We start from the raw sequence: 22,738 nt of genomic DNA, 5'->3' as shown, positions 1-22,738 counted from the left end.
CAAAGTACCTTAAACAGCACCCGTTCCCTAATGAGAAGCCAATGAAGGGTCACCAGAGCCTTCCTTTAGGAGGCCCGCCTCAGTTGCATGAGGACCAGCCGCACGGCTGCATTCTGTAGACATTGAAGTCTGTTCAAACATTCTGCCGTGGTGCCCAGGTACAGTATATAACCGTAATCAAGGCGAGATGTCACAAGGGCATGTACCATAATCTTTCTAGCAGAAATGGATAGTAGGTCCAGAGTTTTACGAAGTCCCTTAAAGACCCCGAAACAAGTCCCCGCCACCCTCCTAGTTTTGTATTCAAAGGAGAGCTTGGGATCCAGCCACACACCCAGGTTCTTCACCTGATCACTGGGCATAGGAGTAGGTCCCAAACACTGGGGCCACCAAGCCGATGACCACACTGACGGAGCTCTCCCCACAATAAGCACCTCGGTCTTATTACCATTCAGCTTTAGGCAGTTACTAGCCATCCAGGCTGCTAGTTCTTGCAGGCATGCCACGAAGTTGACGGCTGCCGAGTCCTGTTCCTGAGTCAGAGAGACCACCAGTTGCGTGTCATCGGCATAGGACACGACCCTGATCCCGAAACCATTCGCTATCTTAGCCAAAGGTGACACATAGAGATTAAACAGGGTCTGGCTCAGGGCCGAACCCTGCAGCACCCCCTGTAAAAGCTTGATGGGTTTTAGAGTAATGGGAGCCTTGCTTCACCTGAAAGCTACCCTCCGACAAGAAGGACTTCATCCACTTCAGTGCAGTGCCGGAGACACCACCTTTATTCAGACACTGCAGCAAGGTGTAATGAGCCACAGTGTCAAAGGCGGCACTTAAATACAGCAGGATTAAGGCCACTGTCTGCCCGGCATCCGCACATTGCCTAATGGTTTCCATGGCATAGAGCAGAGCCGATTCTGTTGAGTGCATGGCACGAAAACCCGACTGGGACGATGTAACAGATGGTGTTTCTCAACATGGGCTATGAGTTGTTTGTTCACTACTTTCTCCGTAACCTTAGCAAAGTATGGGAGAAGAGAGATCGGGCGCAGATTGTCAAGTTGCTCAGAGCTAATATGAGGTTTCTTGGGTAGCGGGAGAACCACAGCTTCTTTCCAACTACTAGGAACTATACAAGACACAAAGGATAATTCCAAGAGGTGTCTGATGTAGAGCTCAATAGTAGTAATACTCTCCCTAAGTACCTTAGGGGCAACCGGGTCCCTAGGAGAACCTGACTTCACGCTCAGACAAATTTGAATTAGCAGCTCTGGGGGGGGATAGGAAAGTACTCAGCCCTACTCCCTCCCAGGCCTCGCTAGCCTTTATTCTAGTCTCTTAAGCCTCCCTAGCAGACTCAGGAAAGGTGGAATAGATTTTGTCCACTTTGCTGCGAAAAAGTCCGCTACACGGTTGCACACCTCTATAGAACCCGATACCGGAGGAGCTCTGGTGGCCAGCGAGGAGATTTTCTTATAGATCTTAAACAATTCTTTAGCTGAATTCTCTGCAGCCCCAATTCTTTCCTGATAATATTTCGCCTTAGCTTTCCTAATGAGCCCATGATATTTTTGTAGCATGGCATTGTACTCCCTCCTCCCCTGTTCTGAGAATACCTTCCTCCATCGCCTCTCCAGGCGTTTGCACTCCTTTTTAACCATGCTCAATTCGGGATTATACCACAGGGCAGATTTTTGTGCCCTTCCCAGATTCTTTCTCGATGCCCACGGGGCGGTCCTATCCAGTGCCTCAATAATGCGCCTATCTAAATTGGCGCATGCACTTTCAACATCCGTGCCCCCTGGTGGCCCTCCTTGGATTAGGGCGTTATTACATTTATCACGGGAGTAGCCAACCCACTTCCGGCAGCTGACATCCGGCATTTGTTTTTCCCAGACCCTCGGCTAAGGCACCCATAATGCGAAGGGGATCAGGAAGTGGTCTGACCACGGGACCTGGAGAGGGTCATCGGCTATAATGTCCCCCCAGTTAGAAAAAATGGGATCAAGTAGATGTCCTCCCTGATGGTTGGGGAGTTCAGATGTGAACCTTAGTTGCAGCGTCAGCAACTGTTTCAATGGGAACAGTCCAGCCCGAACTGCCAGGCCAGGTCCTCCCTGTATGGGAAACATGCATCCTAGGACCGGTTTCTGGCTTTCAGCCCTCATCAGCAAGGATAGCTTGACTCCAGTGGCATGGAGAGCAGGGGACCCACGTCTGGGCATACCCGTCCCACTCGGGGTGACCAATGTAAAAAGGACAATTGATGGACAGAATCCAAAACAATGTCATACATTGACCCCAGGATAGAGGTCTGGGCCTAAATCCATCGTTTTTTTGCTCACCATGCCATTCCAGTTTGGACCCAGTAATATGCAAACCAGTCTTGACCCTGCGCCCAATGGGAACAGTCTAGCCTGAACTGCCAGGCCAGGTCCTCCCTGTACGGGAAACATGCATCCTAGGACCGTTTTCTGGCTTTCAGCCCTCATCAGCAAGGATAGCTTGACTCCAGTGTCATGGAGAGCACGGGACCCAGGTCTGGGCATACTTGTCCCACTCGGGGTGACAAATGCAAAAAAAATAATTGATGGACAGAATGCAAAACAATGTCATCCATTCACCCCAGGACAGAGATCTGGGCCTAAATCCATCTTTTTTTTGCTCACCATGCCATTCCAGTTTGGACCCAGCAATATGCAAACCAGTCTTGTCCCTGCACCCAATGGGAACAATCCGGACCAAACTGCCAGGCCAGGTCCTCCCTGGACTGGAAACAAGCCTCCGAGGACCGGTTTTGGGCTTTCAGCCCTCATCAGCCAGGATAGCTTGACTCCAGTGGTATGGAGAGCACGGGACCCACGTATTGGCATACCCGTCCCACTCGGGGTGACAAATGTAAAAAGAACAATTGATGGACAGAATGCAAAACAATGTCATACATTCACCCCAGTACAGAGATCTGGGTCTAAATCTATTGTTTTTTTGCTCACTATGCCAGCCCTGTTTGGACCCAGCCATACTCAAATCAGTCTTGACCCAGCTCCATATGGGAAAAGTCCAGACTGAACTGCCAGGCCAGGTCCTCCCTGGACTGGAAACAAGCATCTTAGGACCGGTTTCGGGCTTTCAGCCCTCACCAGCTAGGATAGCTTGACTTCAGGGGCATGGAGAGCACGGGACCCACGTCTTGGCATACCCTTCCCACTCTGGGTGACAAATGCAAAAAGAACAATTGATGGACAGAATGCAAAACAATGTCATACATCCACCCCAGTACAGAGATCTGGGCCTAAATCCATTGTTTTTTTGCTCGCAATGCCATTCCAGTTTGGACCCAACCATATGCAAATCAGTCTTGACCCTGCGCCCAAAGGGAACAGTCCAGCCTGAACTGCCAGGCCAGGTCCTCCCTGGACTGGAAACGAGCATCCTAAGACTGGTTTCGGGCATTCAGCCCTCATCAGCCAGGATAGCTTGACTCCAGTGGCATGGAGAGCACGGGACCCACGTCTGGGCATACCTGTCCCGCCCGGGTGACAAATGCAAAACGATCAATTGATGGACAGAATGCAACAAAAATGTCATCCATTCACCCCAGGACAGAGATCTGGGCCTAAATCCATCATTTTTTTGCTCACCGTGACATTCCAGTTTGAACCCAGCCTTATGCAAATCAGTCTTGACCCTGCGTCCTATGGGAATAGTCCAACCAGAACTGCCAGGCCAGGTCCTCCCTGGACTGGAAATAAGCATCATAGGACCGGTTTCAGGCTTTCAGTCCTCATCAGCCAGGATAGCTTGACTCCAGTGGCATGAAGAACATGGGGACCCGCGTCTGGGCATACCCGTCCCACTTGGGGTGATAAATGCAAAAAGAACAATTGATGGACACAATGCAAAACAATGTCATACATTCACCCTAGTACAGAGATCAGGGCCTAAATCCATTGTTTTTTTGCTCACCATGCCATTCCAGTTTGGACCCTGCCATATGAAAATCAGTCTTGACCCTGCGCCCAATGGCAGCAGTCCAGCCCGAACTGACAGGCCAGGTCCTCCCTATCCTGGAAACAAGTATCCTAGGACCGGTTTCGGGTTTTCAGCCCTCATCAGACTCCAGTGGCATGGAGAACACAGGACCGACGTCTGGGCATACCCGTCCCACTCGGGGTGACAAATGCAAAAAGAACAATTGATAGACAGAATGCAAAACAATGTCATACATTCACCCCAGGACAGAGATCTGGCCTAAATCAATAGTTTTTTTGCTCGGCATGCCATTCCAGTTTGGAAAAGCAATAAGCAAACCAGTCTTGAACCTGCGCCCAATGGGAACAGTCCAGCCCGAACTGCCAGGCCAGGTCCTCCCTGGACTGGAAACAAGCATCTGAGGACCGGTTTCAGGCTTTCAGCCCTCATCAGCCAGGATAGCGTGACTCCAGTGGCATGGAGAGCACGGAACCCATGTCTGGGCATTCCTGTCCCACTCGAGGTGACAAATGCTAAAAGAACAATTGATGGACAGAATGCAAAACAATGCCATACATTCACCCAAGTACAGAGATCTGGGCCTAAATCCATGTTTTTTTTTGCTCACCATGCCATTTGTTTGCTGTGCCATTTAGGAAAGGCACCCACAAAATTCACGACCGCAGGAGCTCTGGTGACAGACGCACCATGCCCTCCTGACGCTAGGTGTTCTTCCTCGCACAGCTGGCAAGTAGGCGTTAGGCCTCCAACCTGGTGCTCCTCTAAGGAACCCTCCAGTCTCTGGGGTGGTAGGCAAACCCCTGGGGACGCTGCTCACACTCCCTCCCTTTCCTCTTAGACAGGGCGCTAGCCTAAATTCCCCCCACTACTCTGGGAGCTAACGGTTCTACTAAGCCTCTCTTCCCTCTCCAAGGTCTTTTCAGACCCTTGGACCCATGACCAGGGGTCCGGCTCTTGTGCCAGCTCCCGGTAATCAAAGAGCTCGCACCTTATCACGGGTTTGCGCAATCATGGAAAACAATTACTGAGCCTAGGCTCCCTAGGGGTAACGTTGAGCAACCCCTTTAAATCATTTGCCATGCTCACCAACACCCAATCATCCAGTGCACGCTTGTACTCATCCACACATGGCTCTGGCTGTACGCTGCCACCATTCAAACTGGACTCTGCCTATTTAACCTTAAAGTCCAGTTCCCTTATGCTTAACTCATGAGGTAAGAGAATATTTTTCTCTTCCAAGGCGAAAAAGTTCCTGCCCTCCTCTGCTCGCTTTTCACTTTCAATGAGCAGCTTCTTCTCTTCTGCTTGAGTTTTAAGTTTTAAAACCTCCAACTCATGCTCTCTGACCCTTTGGTTTTCCTCCAGTTCCTCTGGTGAAAAACTATTCCCTGAATGGCTACTACCAGTACCAGCCCCTGAAGCTGGTCCCTCCACTGCAAATCCTTTGGACCAAATCCATTCTCTGGGTCATCTTCATCCACCTCAAAATCACCCGCCTCCTGAGCGCCATTGGCATCCTACCGGGCCCTCAAGGCCGTTTGCAGCTCCTCCTTCATGGTGCTACTTTAAATCGGACATCCCAAACCTCTGCAAAATTGCCTCAATTGATCAACTTTGTAGGTAAGCAATGCCTGAATGTCGAACACTAATTCTGCAGTCTCACTGGCTACTTGACTCCTCAGAGACATGATGTGTGGCTTAAAGGTTGCTCAAAAATAGAACCAACAAATCAAGAACACAATATGTGGTTGCGTCGTGGTCTGCGCTGAACTTGTGATGTACACCAATCACTGTGAGTGAATTCGCTATCACCAAATGTTAGATCCCTGGTTGGCTGAGGTAGGTACCTTAGGCCAAATAGGGACCGTCGTTTCCATGTCAGGGAAAGGAAGGACACCTTCTGAGATAGCCCCCGCTCACCACCTTTGTAGCTTGGCACGAGCAGCCAGTCTTATCTTCAAGGCAAATGTGTAAAGTATTTGCAACCACGCTCACAGCAACCCAATGACACCACAAATGGACACCACACGAGTTTCATAAAAATGAGTATAAATTGATATAAAAATATTTACAATGAGACCACACGATGTAAATTCAACATATGCGTATTTGTAATATTCCTCCTGGCCGGTTGTTAGGCCAGCCAGCCCATGTAAATTCTGGCGATATTAATGAGCACTTCTAAACTTTCCACTGCAGTCCTAATACAATGTTATACAGTTTGTAATGCTAGAATCAGGCCCTTTGCAATGTCAAAATAATGCAATGCATAACGCAACTATCAGATACTCTGCAATGTAATAATAATGCAATGCGTAACGCAACAATCGGGTACTTCGCTATGCAGAAACAATTCAATAACTAGGTAGTTCATTAGGCAGGAATAATGCAATGCGTAATACGCTAATCAGGTAGTTCGTTATGCAGAAACAATGCAATGCGTCATATGACAATCAGATAGCTCGTTATGCAGAAATAATGCCAAGCGTAATACACTAAGCAGGTAGTTCATTAAGCAGGAACAATGCAATGCGTAATACACTAATCAGGTAGTTCGTTATGCAGAAATTATGCAACGTGTAATACGACAATCAGGTATTTCGTTATACAGAAAAAATGCAATGCGTAATACACTCCAGGACCAATCACTGTGCCTTAGGCGGTCTCTCTGCTAATCCTTCTGACTCGCAGTCAGCCTCTGTCAACAGTTGCCCCCAACAAGGGTATGGTGTAATAAAAAGTGCAGTCCGCACTGCAGCCCCGGTACTGCCACTCCCATGGCAAGTACAGACCGCGATACGAGCCGAAGCAGGGGGTCGCGCTGCTGGAATGAGAGAGGCCGAGAGTGTCTCCCTCCAAGCCCGCACCCCGCCCTGGCGTCGACACATGTTACCTGGGGGGGGGGGGGGGAACGCAACCTCGCACTCCTCTCCGCTTTCAGCGACTTGGGCCTCCGATGCAATCTTTGTGAATTCCGGGCAGCGGGACTCAGATTCTCCCTTGACGAGGTTGGTGAAATATAGTAAACTGAACCTTTCATAAGTAAAATACATGAGAGGCTTTAATTTATAACCCCATCCATCAATGAGCTGAACCAACTGTCCAACCCAGAACACTGCGAAGTCCTGGTTCAACGTGAAAGCATAGAACGTGGAACTAGAGCATTATCACACTTCTTCCTTCTTACAAATGAAATGTATCTTTTAACAAGAACAACTAAACAACACAAAACATAAATCTTAAATGAGTCTTTAAAACACAGAAGAGTGAAAATGGCAATCTATCACAGAAAAAGTAAAGTTCACATCTCACAAAATCATAGAGATAACTTGGGCTTTTGCAAACCCTAACACAAATTGGCCTAAGTTCCAATCGGGAAGGGACACCATCAGAAGAATCAGTTTCACAAATTCTGTTATTGCCTGGACTAACATGAACAACACAACTATGATTCCAGATATGACCCTCATTGGTTTTAACAGCGTTTTTTAACAGTTTCATCACACTTTTTACACCAGTGAATTGGGACCAATTTTGACAGCCTACCGGAGCCTTGACTTTGTCACCCACTTGGAACTTAACAATCTTACCAGACTTATGATTGTCAACATAGATCTTCCTTTTCCTTTGAAGATGTATTTCTTTGTCTCTCCAATCACCAATACCATTAGCTTTTAACCCTTTGTCCAGAGTCAGCCACCCTGGGCACAAAATGGGGTTTGGAGATCTTCCTTTGAACGGAACACAGAAAGATCTCCACAGCGGATCAAAACGAAAGCACCTCAAATTTCCAAAGTCCCATAAAGTAGTCAAAGTTCTTTTGTGCTATCCAACCTCCAGGACCTGCTGTGGTTCGGTCCCACTGGAATCCCAGATAGAAAGTTCGAAGAGAAAGTGGAGGCAGCACCAAAACCGCAAAGTAAATTGCAAGAGACTATTTTTGCAAAAATCTGGTCTCTTGCAATTTACTTTGCGGTTTTGGTGCTGCCTCTACTTTCTCTTCGAATCTTCCTTTGAACAGCTCAAACTGTGTCTTTCCAGTTGTAGAATGAGGTGTAAATCTGTAAGCAGAAATTTGACATTGTAACTCATCCTTCCAGTTTAAACAGTTAACTCTCGCCAGTTGTATACTCTCTTTCAATGTTTTGTACAACCTCTCAATTGCTCCATTAGCCTCTGGATGATAAAGTGAAATCTTCTTGTGCTCAAATCCACACTTCAATAAATATTCCTCCATTTCATGTGAACAAAATTGTGGCCCATTGTCTAATAGTAATGAACATGGAAAACCTTAACGCTTGAAAATGGAATCCAAAAATCTGATTATACATTGAGTAGTTATGTCTCTCACAGACCTCACCTCAATCCACCAAGAGTATAAGTCTAACAAAACAATCAGATAAGGAGTTTGATGTTCACCATTTAGAGTACCAACAGTATCAATGGCTACTTCATCCCAAGGACACATGGGAAATCTCCTACAAACAATAGGTGGATGTCTGGGTTTAAGAATTGTGTCACTTAACGAGCAAGGAACACAATCACGTACTGCCTGTTCCACCATAAGATCCAAACCTGGCCACCAATAATCATGTCGGATTCTTTTTATGGTTTTTGAAATTCCCATGTGTCCTTCGTGTGCCATCTGAATAATATTTTTCCTTAAACTCTTGGGTGGAACTAATCTTGTGCCTCTAGTTAAAATACCATCCACAATAGATAATTCATTAGACACTAACGACCAGGGTTTCTCAAGTCTGTTTTCTTTTTCTTGTGACAATAACTCCATCACACCCACCAATTCTGAATCATTCTTGAACTCCTCCTTCCACTCATCTTCTTTAATTACACCTAAAGTGATGTCACACACTTTAACCTGAAACTCATCTTCCATTCCCTCCTCACAACACACACCATTTGAAACCACGCTGTCAACTAAACGCGAGAGACAGTCAGCCGACACATTCATTTTACCAGGAATATATTCAAATACAAAATTATACTCCTGTAAAAAAATAACCCACCTCCTGATCCTAGAGGAGATAGTCAAGACCTTTTTTCTCAAAAACTTCCTTCAAAGGCTTAAGATCTGACCTTACAGTAAAAGAGGTGCCCCAAACAAATTTCCTAAATTTATTGAGCGCCCAAAAAATGGCAAGAGCTTCTTTTTCAATGACCAAGTAATTAAGCTCAGCACCCTCAAGACATCTCGAAGCACACGCAAACAATTGCTCATGACCATTTCTCAACTGAAAAAGCAGAGCACCCAAATCTTTTTTGCTTGCATCAGTCATGATGAAAATTGCATCACCTGGATTAAATGCTTGTAAATTAGGCACATTCTTAAGATCCATTTTAACTCCTGAAAATTCTTCCTTAAACACCTCATCCCACACAAATTCTGCATTTTTGCACAGTAACCCTCTGAGATGACTAGTTTTATCAGCAACATTTCTAATGAATTTACTATAAAACTCAGTCATGCCTAAAAAAGAAGAAAGTTGAACACGCTTCTTTCAAATTCTCTATGGTCTCAACCAACTCCTTTTTTGGTCTGACACCGCTCCCAGATATGTGGTGACCAAGGTGATCAACTTCAGTTACACCAAATTTACACTTGTCACGACGCAAAGTCGGGCCTGCTTTGAGTAATCTCTCTAACACCTTTACAACTCTGCAATCATATTCTTCAATGTTTTTCCCATATATCAAGAGATCCTCTTGATAACATCTAACACCAGGAATCCCTTTGATGACATCATTCATAATTCTCTGAAAAACAGATGCGGCTGACACCAACCCAAAAGGCATCCTTAGGAACTTAAACGCCCCCATGGGGGTTATAAATGCAGGTAACTCCTGTGAATCTTTGTTAAGAGGTACCTGGTGATATGCCAATGCCAAGTCTAAGGTACTAAAATAACATGCACCTTCTAATTTCGAAACCATTTCATCAATGTTAGGAAGCGGAAACCTGTTCACCACAACCTCTTTATTGAGAGCACGAAGATCTACACATAGACGAATCTCATTGTTGGCTTTTCTTGCAACCACTATGGCCGCCAACCACTCTGTAGCCTCCACTGGTTCTATCACCCCATCACTCAGTAACCGATCTAACTCTGTTTAGACTGCTTCTTGCACATTGATAGGAATTCTCCTTACTTTTGCTGCGATGGGTTTAGCACCAAGCTTGCGTTTAATTTGAGGGTTATACCCTTTTAAACAACCCAACGAATCTCTAAACAAACCTCCAAACTTCTTTATAAATTTGTTTTCCACATTCTCACTGGACTGTACTTGCATAGGGGGTTTGCTATTAGGGTTGAGTCCAACTCAAAAAATTGTCTCCTTTCTCCGCCACATATACCTTTGCATCAGTAAACCTCCCATTGCACTCCACACAGCTCAAGAAATAGAGCTACATTTTTATGGGAGAACCCCCATAACCTGTTGGTTTAACATCAGATTTTAACAATTTGACTTTTCCTGTAGAACTCTTCACAAATTCTTCTTTAGAAATAATTGTAAGATGAGAGCATTAAACAAATTTCATTTTGATCCTGACATCTCCCACCTTGACCCATTCAGTAGGATGTTCCACACCACACCCATTCACTTGAAAAGATACTTCTCTTACTTCATTCTTACTGTTGGAATTAGTCAAAAAACTACAGTTCCTTGTGAAGTGACCCCTCCTCCCACAAGAGCTACACATAACCTAAGAGCCGGGTATTCCCTTGCATTGGCTTTGTGACCAAATTTACCACTTTGATAACACGTTCCCTGAAAAACCATCATGCCCCTCCTTTCTTGAGATATACTTACCGCCTTACTTTCTTCGTCTCCTCCCTTGTAGTTAACTGAATCACTTTTCTATTTAACCTGACAAACAATCTCTTCTACTTTCTCTTCATGAGAAGATGACTTTCCCACTTTGCTCAATTCTCCTACACATTTAAGCATATGTTCCACCCGTTTAGCAATAACCATACTTCATCTAACGGTGGCTCATCCTTTAACATAAGCTCCTCCCTTATTTTATCACTGCTGCATCTTAGGACAAACTGATCTCATATTTTCTCCTCCACAAGTTCCCCAAATTTGCAACTCGAAGCTAATTTCCTTAGAGCAGTCACAAATTCCTCCACTGTTTCCTCTTTACCTTGTTCTCTTAAACCAAAATAATTACGCTCCATAATGGTGATTATTTTAGGCAGATAATGCAGATCTAAGTGTTTAATACATATCTTGTATTCATTCAACCCCCTTTGAACCGCAGGACTCAACTGTGGTAAGTTTTCCAAGGCCTCCTGTCCCTCGGCACCTAAACAGTGAAGTAACAATGCAGGTTTCATCCCTGCACTCACATTAGTACCACCTACTCTTGCATAATTTTCAAAAATGTTCCTCCAGTTTTTTCCACTTCACTGCAGGTTTTTCTGGATTTGACAAGAAAAACGGGGGTGCAGTTACATTTAACATCTCAAAGAAAATTTTTAACGTTCCTTTTTCACAAGGTTTTAAATTGTTTCTATAAGTACAACAATACATTTATTTTCAACTTTCTTGTCCATGCAAATAAGTTCCCCTTTTTTAGGTAAAAAAAATTACAAATTGAAAAATTAAAACAAATGTTAAAAAAATTCTTGTTCCCTTCGATTCAAGGTGTACTTATCACCGTGATGACAAGCTCTTTATATTATTATTACTTCTGTTCCTTAGTTGCGCTGTGTCCATCTTGTTTTCCTTAATGTAGATATTATTAAACAATATGTATCCTTTCCTTTGTTTTCCATAAAGTTTAAAGTTAAAATAGCCGCCTACGTAAACTTTTGACCCTTTTTTTATGGTAACTTGGCTTGTTTTACTGACAAGCAAAGAATTCACCTTAAAATGGCGGCTGTCGTCTTGCCGTAAAACTTCGGTCCTATTTTCAAAGGAATTTGGGCATGTTTTCTTACGCAGCGTTGAACTTGCATGCAGCCTTGTTTCCTTAGGCAATTGGGCTCAGAATACTGATGCGTCACTCACTGTGAAACTCAGATGATCCTTGCTTTTCAAATAGACGGCGCTTTTCCTCTGCCAAACCACAACACCTCTCAGGAACAAATCAACAGCTGATCGCTCAAACACTGTCTCCCAAAACTGCTCCGACTAAGGCACTTATTCAGTTTCCTTTTCTTTACTTGAAAACATTCTAACGCTCCTGTTTGACTTCTGTGTTGGTAAATATTCCTTCCGATGTTGGGGTTAAATATTCTGCTCTTACACGCGATCGTCGCCAGTGAAATAAAGTAGCCTGAACCTTTTATAAGTAAAGTACTTGAGAGGCTTTAATTAATAACACCATCTATCAACGAGCTGAACCAACTGTCCAACCTAGAACACTGCGAAGTCCAGGTTCCACGTGAGAACCTAGAACGTGGAACCAGAGCATTATCACAGTTGGCTTGAGGTCCCGCTCTGACAACGGTGGGCTGGAGACGGCGGCTCAGCTCCTCCGGGGCTGCCGGTCTGGGCCACTACTGCTACGAAGATCTCAGGCTGCCACAGGACACATGCAGACAGCATCACTGAGACTCACTTGAGCTTCTCGTGCACGATCACCGGGCACTCCTCCCGAAGGTCTCCGGCTGCACGCAGCACAGGCACACAGTGTCGCTGAGATTCACTTTACCTTCGGGTGCACAATAACAAGGCCATCCTCACGAAGGTCTCAGGCTGCACAAAGCACACACACACATCGTCGCTGAGAATCACTTGGACTCCGGTGCACACAATAACATGACAATTCTCATGAAGGGCTCAGCCTGCAAAAAGCACATGCACACAGCGTTGCTCATCCTCGCTTGGACTACAGGTGCCCACGATCATAGGACACTTCTTATGAGGGTCTCAGGCTGCAACAAGCACATGCACACAGCGTCTCTGAGACTCTCCTGGAAACATTTGTGTTCCTGAGTTTCCACAACAGGGAGCCAGATAACCTTAGGCCCTTGGGGATAAGTTACTTCAGGAACCAGCACAGCAAAGTCCTTTCAAGCAGGGGAACACAGCACACAGCAAAGTCCCTTTAGCTTCTCCTTGGTTAAAACAGAAACTGCAGGCCAACCCCAGAACACACAACAAGGGTCAATCCTATCCTTCAGTCTCTTCAGTTGCTTCACCTTGGCAATGGTTCCTCTTGACCACGAAGTAGCTTAGTCTTGTTCAATCTTGAACAATCCATTTCTCCAAAGTTCAGGGGCTTCAGCTCTCATAGTTATTATACCCCTAAATGTCTTTGAAGTCTTTGTGTTCAGGGAGGCACTGACCCCTGTTCAAACCAGTTCTGGGTGCCTCCCTGCCAGTGACACCTTCTTCCTTTGATTAGTGGGGGTCTTGATTCTCAATCACTCAGCAGGAGATGGGACAATTGTTTTATAGCAGCAACCCAGGCCTCTTCACCTCTAGGGGCTTCTCCTCCCCCTACACTCCAGCTGCAGGTCAGCCTGTTGCTGTCTCACCTCCTCCCCTGGGTCAAGAGGTTCCCCAGATCCTATTGCTTTTAAATCTAAACAGTCAATCCACAACCAGGCAGAGACACACAGAAATGTTGGAGCACAAAAACCCAGCCACTTCCACAAGAGTGGCTTCTGAACACACAATGCAAAAACCACCTTCTTAAAAAGATGTGTTATTACATTGTGAGTTCAGGCACGCTAAACATTCCCTATCCAACTTAAGTCTTTGGGAAGATAGGCTGAAAAACATATTGCACAGCCTCCCCATTCTATCCTATGGGCAAGGTGCTCTTTCAACAGTGAAACACAAAATTGAGATTATTTCACTGTCAGGACATGGTACACACTTAGTACATATCCTACCTTTCACCTGCACTGCACCCTGACCAAGGGGTACCCTGGACCTACCAGAGGGGTGTCTGATGTGCATAGAAAGGGAAGGGTAAGGTCTGGGAAGGGAGTGCACTTGTCAGAACAACATGGCAGTTTAACAAGCTGCGTGCAGGCACTGCAGTGGCAGGCCTGAGTTCCCTCTTTAAGGCTACTTGTGTGGGTGGCACAATTAGTGCTGCAGGCCTACTAGTAGCATTTGCATTACCAGCCCTGGCAACAATAGTGCACTTTACTATGGACTTTACAAGTAAGGCAAACATACCAATCACGGACAACCAAATACCATTATACTGTATGCAGGGAGCACCTGCACTTTGACACTGATAGCTGTGGCAAAGTGTTCCAAGCATCTAAGTTGGCAACACCATGTCAGAAAAAATGTCTAGGGGGAAAGCAAACTGTTTTGAGAACTTTAGACAAAAAGAGGCAAGTCCAACAGTCATAAAAAGTGACGTGCTGTGGCATGAAATCCTTGTGAATATGACCCTTATACTTGCTTTTTGCTTATTGTCTATTGCCGTTTGTTTTGGGGTCACAGCTCAGGCCACCATTGGCAGAGTTTTCGCATATGACACTGCACGTGTATGAAAGTTATTTTAATGTTTTGAGTCTATGCACTCTTTTTAGATATGAAAACATATAAAGATGTTTTTACTAGAGTTGTTATAATTACCATTAATAATTGTGTCTTTCTTTTGATGTCAATTAGTATTAACTGTTGGGTTTATTCAATACATCCATTATTAATCAAACTCTTTTGAACTCATACCTCCTGTGGACATTGTTGTTATGTATGTTGAAATATCTGTGTTCAGGTTATTTTGTCTCCAGGTAGGTGTGCGCTTGAAATTTGCAGGTGACAAGCCCGCGGAGGCCAGCAGGATGTGTGATCACCCCTCCCCCGCCTTCAAATTACAAAGCTCTCCGGGCACCCAGCCTAGAAAACAATATACAGAAGTGTCTGTCATCCACTTCTCTTTACAGGTGCATGGATTGCACAAATGTGCATATTTTTGAACGGTTACCCACATTTTTCTTAACTTTAATTGGTGGGAAGGCGTAGAGTGAAATATCTGAACAACTTTTAACAGTGTCATCACTAGGGTGACCAACCGTCCGAAAATTTCACGGACAGTCCGTAATTTCGGACCTCTGTCCGTTGTCCGTGAAGGGTTCTTTAACGGACGCCATTTGTCCGTAATTTTAACTGTTCACACAACCGGCACTGCTGGCCCCCACCTCCCTGCTTGACTCCAATGCTGTTAAGGTCGGGTGTAGCTCTGATGCTGTATGAAAGCTCAGATACCCAGCAGCATTGGAGAGGCACAGCGGGGTGGCAACCCTCACACCTCCAGCCCTTGACGAGCTGTTAAGAGGTGCTTGAAGGGGACTGAGAGGGAGGGGCTGCGGCTTCAGGAGCAGGGGCATCTGTTCAGATGCAAATAGCCCTCAATGCCTCATGAATCTGCAATTGGTGTGACACATTCCCTTTCTGCCCAGGGCCCCAAACATCCTAGAACCGGCCCGGATTACACCGAGGCTTAATTACTGTCACTAAATTGAAGAATGGAGGTTTGTTTACAAACAGCCAGTCTATATTGTAATAAAATAAAGAAATGGCACAATCCCAGCCACACTGATTAACAAAGTATGGAGGACAATCAGTTAAATCGGTTCTCTTGGAGTATCTCCTTTCAGTACTGTACATCAGTGTGGGGGGAGGGGAGCAAAACTAGCATTTTGGAAACAGAGCCTGTCTTCTCGTTGTCTTATCCAGGAGGGGATAAGGAGCCCTCCCCCACCCTGGAAGAGACCCAGATGATTCTAGAATACCGCATGCCCACCCCTGTGCCCACCCTGGTGGCTCCTGCCCCCCCGACCTGTGATGGCTCCTGTCACCCCCTGTGGTGGCTCCTTCCCCGTCCCCCGCCTGTGGTCGCTCCTGTCCCCCTCCCCCCCCCTCCTGTGGTGGCTCCTGTCCCCCCCCCCTGTGGTGGATCCTGTCTCTGCCCTGGGTGGCTTCTGTCCCAGTCCTGGAATGGCTCCTGCAGCGAGGGTGAAGTTCTTGATGGGCCTCTTGTCAAAAAGGCTCAGCTCAAAATTAATATGAAAAGGTGGGTGGGTGAGTAAGTGAAGGGATGGCTGGATGAATTAGTGAAAGGGTGAATGGATGAATGAAAGATTGAATAGATGGATAATGGAAGAGGATGGATGGATTGATGAGTGAGTGGAAGGATGTAAGAGAGAAAAGGGAAATAGCTGTATGTATGGGTGGAAGGGTAGCTGGACGGGTAAAAGGGTGGATGGGTGAGTGAAAGGATGGATGAGTGAAAAGGTGGATGATGAGTGAGTGGGTGGATGGATGAGTGAAATGATGGATGGATTGATGAATTGATAAGTGCAAGGTTGAATAGATGGACGGATGAGTGAAAGGGTGGATGTAAGGATGGATGAGTGAGTGAAAGGGAAGGTAGATGGACACAATGATGAATAGATGAGTGAAGGAGTGAAAGGATAAATGGATGAGAGAAAGGATGGATGAGTGATAGGGTCAATGATGGATTCATTAGCGGATGAGTAGATGGATGGATGGGTGGGTGGATGGATGGAAGGAAGGATTGCTAAGTGAAAGAGTCAATGGAGAGAGAAAGGGAGGATGATGGATGACTGAAAGGGTGGATGGGTGGAAGGATGAGTGACTGGGTGAATGGATGAGTAAGTGAAAGGATGGCTGGATGGGTGAAAGGGTAAATGGCTGGATGGATGAGTGAATGGATGGATGATTAGAAGAGTGGATGGATGAGTGTACAGATGGATAGGGTGAAAGGGCGGATGGATGGAAAATGGATGGATGAGTGAAAGGATGAATGAAGAGGTGGATGAGTGAAATGATAGATGGAAGGATACATGAGGGATAGATTTGCAAATTGCTGAATAGGTCTCGATATGGCTGGGCTTACTTATATACAATTGCGCGACCTCTGGTGTGTCTGTAAAACTTATCCACATGTCCTGAAGTTTTGTCCTGAATTTTGACCTCCTGTCCTGAATTTGTGTCCTGAATTTTGACCCTTTGTCCTGAATTTTTACCCTCACCGTCCTGAATTTCCACCAATGCCAGTTGGTCACCCTTGTCATCACCCCATGCAATGACAAATAGTTGAGCATTACTTTTGTGAACACTGTCACCTCAGACTCACTTCTGTGAACGCTGTGGGCTTGACTCACTTCAGTGAACAGTCTGTTGCAGTTTCAGATTGCATGTTCCAGCTGGTCCAAACAGCGAGGGGCTGTGATTCACGGGGAGTGTGCGAGAGTTTAGTTGGGGCGGTGCAAACGAAACAAATAAAATCTGAAAATCATGCAAAAGACCATGACTAAGAATGCGAGTTACCAACAGCTTGTAAACTCCCTGATAATGACTGCTGGCGTAGGCTGTCCTTAAAAATGAATACCTACGAATCCTAAGGAATTTTTAGTAGATTTTAGAAGAGGGCGGGGCAAGATCAAGGACCGATGTAAGACTTTAAAATTACAGCAACAGAAAGAGGAAGACAATGTGCCCTGGTCGACCAATTTTAAATCCCTGATGCTGAAATATTGTCTAGATCACGAAAAGGACTCTGGCCCTAAGAAGTAATAATTAATAATATTGAAGAGTAGAGGTAGCAATGTGAGAAAAGGCGATTCTCGCATTATTATGAATTTGCCGCATTTGCCATCATCTGCTGTGGAGTTGGCAAATTTTACCCAAAATATGGTTGTTTCTAGCTCAAAAAGATTAAACGTTACTAAAAACGTAGGAACAAGTGTTGCCACTGTAATGAAAAGTCCCTAACAACAGTCTTTCAGTTGTCTATTGCTGTATTTGAGTGTTAAACTGCAACTAATGTGATGGAATTTTTGTGGAGTCTTAACGTGTAAAAACAAGATAATAAAATGCAGTAATACTGTCAAAAAATGTTTCCCAAAATTAGCTTTTTGTTACTGCATAATTTAGTAAAACCTGACACAAAATGTGATCCTCCTCTATCACCAAATTTTTGTGGCCCTAGTCACAGGTCATCAGACAGAAGCACACTACCCTTCATTAATAAAGCAGGAAACAAACATCTAGAGCCTCATTTATGAAAAGTGTTGCATCACTACGTGAAAGCAGCGATGCAACCTATTTCGGTGCACCCTCGTCACGATGGATGTGCCATATTTATTCTATGGCCAACCAGGTCAAAAGGAATGACAGGTACATCAGGAATGCTGATGTATCTGTCTGCGCAAAACCCACCCATTGCTGGAGTTGAGTCGTAAGCATGACGCAACTCCCGCAATGCATGGAAGAGGCCTATTCTTATTGCGTAGTGTCACCCTTACGCCTGCTGTGAGGCAGGCGTAAGGTTGTGATGCAGTAGCATCCTAGAAGTGGCACAGTGAATTTTGATAGATTTCACGACACCACTTCCACAAGGCTTTTTCACGTGGGAACTCCCACCCTGCATACATTATACCTGACACAGGTATAATGTAGGGAAGGCATTTACAAACTGACGCATCTGCTGAGATGCATCACTTTGTAAATATGGCACAACGTGGCACATTATTTAAGCTGCTGCTGCGGCACAAAAATGTACGTAACAGTAGCATAAACGTGTTGCAAGCCATTATAAGTAAGGCCCTTAATTTCTGGGTTTTACAGAATGGGGTACCATTGAGATCTCTAAAGTGGGAAATATGATAGAAGGCATCCATAAACAATTATTTACTGACCTGCAAAATGCCTATAACAGACATTACCATAATATCTGTCATTTCCCTGCAATAGAGACACAGCAACATTCCTACATTATAGACCTGCACCAACTTCCTGATTTCAGCCCTCTCGAAGTTAAACTCCTGATGGTGGACTAGAGGCAAGGAAGGATATCATGTACATATAGCTCCTTGTTGATTAACATGCCAGATACCTTAGAGACGCTGAGACAAGTCTGGGAAAAGGATATTGATGACCTAAGAAGAGGAAGAGTGGCAGGAGGCCAGAATGGACCCCGTGAAGACACCATTGCCACGGGGTACGTGTGAAATTTGCACAATTTACTTTCATGTAATTATGCGGAGTTTCGGGAAAATTACATTAAATTGCATTTAATTATGCGAAATGCAAATCTAGCATTTAGTGCTATATTTTAATCTCAAAATGCGTTTTGATGTCAATCCAATTAAAAACAAGCTTTATCGGAGACATTATGGCATCCATAAAAGCATCGTACAATGTAAACAATAAAAAAGATACAATTCATAAAATATAAGAAATACATACGGTAATTAAGATGGGAATAAGACATTTTTTGACATGAGGATGCATTTTTTCCTATCATGAAAAGCACAAAAAACACAACTGACATTGACAATTGCTACTCAGATCTGGTTGCTCATATTACTGTATTCATGAATGGCAGAGTATTTATCCAATGTAGCGCAATGGTGTAATTTCGTGAATTTTGCGTGATAAACCTAATGCTAAATGGTCAAAATACATGGAATTATGCTGGTGTAAATTACATTTCACCCTTGCCTAACTGCTGCATGATTTAGACTCGTCCAACTCTTGTTTCTTCACCTCAGCTACACGATAAGGGGTCCTGAGACTTCTAAGACTAAAGATAGGTTGGCAACTATTGAGTCATCCCATACTATCCCTGATTCGCCTTTTAGCTGACATTGACTTCAAAAGATACAAATTTGCATTACTACACTGACTTAGATCTGGTTGTAGTTATGTTGCTAGCTGCTAGCAGAAGGGTGAAGCCATTGAATTTGGAGACTTGGACATAAGGCGTAGACCAATGAATGGCACTGGAGATACAGATATACCAAATGTGGGACTGCACACCTATACACTCCAAAATATAGGATGGATGGATGGAATGCAGAAGAATTGATGTGACAATGATTATAACTGGGACCCTGGCTGGAAGGCCAGAATGACCTGTCGAAACAAAGGTTTACACAGACTGCAGAAGACTAGCAAATATTCTGGATTCGAGGGATATGCAGTAAGTAGTGAGTGACTATGTTATATATGTGTTAATGATGATGAACATGGAGGATAGGCTTCAATGCATGACCATGTAATGTCATGTTGTCGTGTTTATGTCCGGTCTTTGATATTTGTTTTTCAAAATAAAAACAAAACAATCAAGCGTTTTGAAAAAAACATTTAATTTATTGGGTGGCATCTTCTCAACTAATAATAGTAGTAGAGATTTGTACTTGTCTTGATATAAAAATAGTTAAAATCAACATAAAAGAGTAGACAGGAGAATAGCTTTCAAGTCGGCCTGTATGAGATGGAAAACAAAACAATGTTGATCACAACTTCAAACTTTTAAAGCCAAATTGCAAATAAAAGAAAATCTAAAAGAAAAAGTTCCTTACAGCTTATAAGAAATGAGTCTAATATAACTATAATAAAATTACATGTCTAACATGTTGTTTTGCTCCAGTTCATTATTTCCTAATTTGAAAACTTAAATTCTAATTTTCATCTTTTTAAAAAAAACACTAAAACAACATGATACTGTGTTATACAGTTCCCTCTAGAAAATATAGGACTGCGTATTAGGATAGCAGAACTTCAGAATGTTGGGACTAAGTCCATCTACACTATCAGAGATTGTCTGCCCAATTCCTAGCTTGCTCACAGTGCCTTACCCGAACACCTAACCTTCCTGGGGTGGCAGGTGATTTTGGCAACCTCGAACATGACACTCTGATCAGCCAGGCTGATTTGCAAGTTACCCAAGTGGGAATCCATCAAATTAGGACTAGAGAGACTACACTGGCTACCTGTGGCCCAGAGAGCCGCATTTAAAGCCGGTTGCATTATTTTTAAGGCCTTACAAGGCAAGGGCCCCCTGTTTATAAGACAGCTGATAGGGAGATACACCCCCTCGCGTAGTCTGCGCTCAGCCCATAAAGATCTATTGGTGGTGCCCCGGTTTAAGAAGAAGCGACAAGGAGGCAGCTGTTTTCACTTTTTGGCAGCCTCCTTATGGAACTCCTTGCCTCTGACTCTTAGACAGAGTAAGGATCTCCTTACCTTCAGACGGGCATTTAAAACCTTGCTCTTCACACAGGCTTTCGCTGTATAGATTGTTGTTAACACTTTTCCCTTGTTATGTTGTTTATCTGATCTTTCCAATAGCGCCATGAAGCCCATGGGCGTACGTGCGCTGTACAAATAATAATTAACATAACATGTACAGATTACATGACGAGAAAAGCTGTTTAAAAACAAGCATCATGTACAGCATCTTCTCAGAATAATATTCTGCGAGCAAAACACTTAAAAATAACATTGCTAAAATAATGTCAACCTTAAATATGTAAAATATAAAACTAAAATGGAGAACCAACATGGGCCCACGAAGGCCTCATGATAACTTCTGGTTTCATTATCCAACACCCTATTTTTTTAAACAAGTTAATTCTGAGGTGGAGGGCAGTGGTCAGATACATAGGATGTGATCAATTGATTCAAAATGGAGATTAAGAGTTGATATGTTGGGTCCACCTTGGAAACATCCTTTCATGCACCTTCAAAATGAAGAAAGGAAGAGTACAGTAAATACATTTGCAAGATCACTTTTAGGTTTAATTACTCTATGCATACTTTAAGGGGCTCTGGCTCAGTCATTGGCTTCTTTGACTCAGGAACCCACAGTCACCATCTTCAGTCAATGTCAATTATGTCTTTTAGCAACCCACAAGAGTATTTTATTTGCCCTATATTTTTGTTGGCTGTTTGGATCTATCCATCAACCTCCATTGTATTGTTTTCCACCACGGTGACAATTAGTAACCTTCACATTGTGTTGGAGCATGGGTATTCTCTCTTTCCTGGTTTCAATGTGCAGACACTCAATGGACTTCCAGGTTTTCGAGGACTTTGCACGTAGTGTAGGGCTACACACACAGCCTACGTATCCTGTTCACTCTATGAATTGTTAAGCATTTATTGAATATAGTTACTAAGTTACTTGAGATAACTACAACTGGTGAATGGCAATAATTGTCTATGCTTAAAACAGCATGTTGTAAATGAAATCTTCCCTTAACTATAACGTCTCTTTAAGTTTTGGATCTTTCTGTGAATTACTAGGGTTTTTATGGCAAAGTAATATTTTACTACCATACCTAAAGAAACCCCCCCATTGCTCACACTTTTCAAGCATAGCCCCAGCCCTGTGTTCAAACCCAGGTGGGCAGCCAATCCCCTTCAGCAGTGCATGGTGGGGGGTGGGCCACAGAGCCAGGCCTCCAGTCAGGCTCTGCAGCCAACCCCCTCCCTCCCACAGGCAGTCAACACCCTGTGCATGGCATGGGAATGGCCACAGATGCTTTCCTCTAACGAGCCTGCCCAACGCCATGCACGGCCTTCTACAGTACTAAAGTATAACAAGTAAGCCTATTGGCTTTATCAAGGAGTGAGCATATCAATATAAAGTAGATCTATCTTCTTTCTCCAAAAATCACCAATAATTTTATTTTATTTAAAGGTATATTTCAAGAATTCACACAATGCAATTTTTATTAACATTGACTACTAAAAATAAGTTTAATACCGCTTTATAGAAAAAATATGCATGTGACTCCTTTTTACGTACTGTCTTATTTAAGTAAAACATTTGAAAAGAAATAGTGAGGGACATATTGTTTTTTTTTTTTTAAACAAACATGTCTCTGATTCTTTTTGTTAATCTGTAGGACACATTAAATGCAGCCATACAACCAGACACTAGATGGCATTTTAATTCCAGCTGTAGAGCAAAAGTTCCAGCTGGGAAATG

Source organism: Lissotriton helveticus, chromosome 7 (assembly GCF_964261635.1).
Source record: "Lissotriton helveticus chromosome 7, aLisHel1.1, whole genome shotgun sequence".
NCBI classification, from domain to species: domain Eukaryota; kingdom Metazoa; phylum Chordata; class Amphibia; order Caudata; family Salamandridae; genus Lissotriton; species Lissotriton helveticus.
This window is presented reverse-complemented; position numbering follows the sequence as displayed.